The sequence below is a fragment of the Parus major genome, chromosome 4A, assembly GCF_001522545.3.
Source record: "Parus major isolate Abel chromosome 4A, Parus_major1.1, whole genome shotgun sequence".
NCBI lineage: Eukaryota > Metazoa > Chordata > Aves > Passeriformes > Paridae > Parus > Parus major.
In genome coordinates this window covers 9,569,162-9,569,620 of record NC_031772.1, presented here as the reverse complement: position 1 = coordinate 9,569,620, position 459 = coordinate 9,569,162, and the positions used below count along the sequence as shown (strand labels likewise).

Genomic DNA, 459 nt, shown 5'->3' with positions numbered 1-459 from the left:
GACCTATTGCCCAAACACCCCTTTGGCCACTGGAAAAATCACTCTGTGAGTCACGCAGGCAAGGGGCAGGGCTTCCTCTGCCAGTGAGCAGCGGGCTGATTAAAAGAGGCCTCCAGGGAGAGCAGCGGACAGGAGCGGGCAAACAGGGGCATGACCCAGCTCTGAGGGTGTGACCCGGCTCTGAGGGTGTGACCCAGCTCTGAGGGTGTGACCCTGCTCTGAGGGTGTGACCCGGCTCTGAGGGTGTGGCACAGCTCTGAGGGTGTGACACAGCTCTGAGGGTGTGGCACATCAGTTTGCACAGGCAGGACAAGCAGGCCGGGTTGCAGATTTTTCCTGCTTGTAAGGTTAGTTTGTTGTTTGCTGTGTTTCTGTTGGTTGGTTTTTAGTGTTTTTGTTACTAATGGTTTCTACATGATCAAAAACTGAAGTTAGTACAAGTGTGTGTAACCAAATAGA

At 53.2% G+C, this 459-nt stretch overlaps 1 long non-coding RNA gene across 2 annotated transcripts in view; it reads left to right on the top strand.

Annotated features, from left to right (window-relative positions):
- Positions 1-247: 247 nt before the first annotated feature.
- The window catches only part of LOC107203646, an 11,038-nt gene continuing 10,826 nt past the window's right edge, over positions 248-459 (top strand). The window contains exon 1 of one of the 2 annotated variants that reach the window (XR_004497333.1): positions 248-347. This is a non-coding gene — a long non-coding RNA (uncharacterized LOC107203646). The remainder of the gene's footprint in view (positions 348-459) is intronic. The other variant, XR_004497332.1, reaches the window with a different exon arrangement.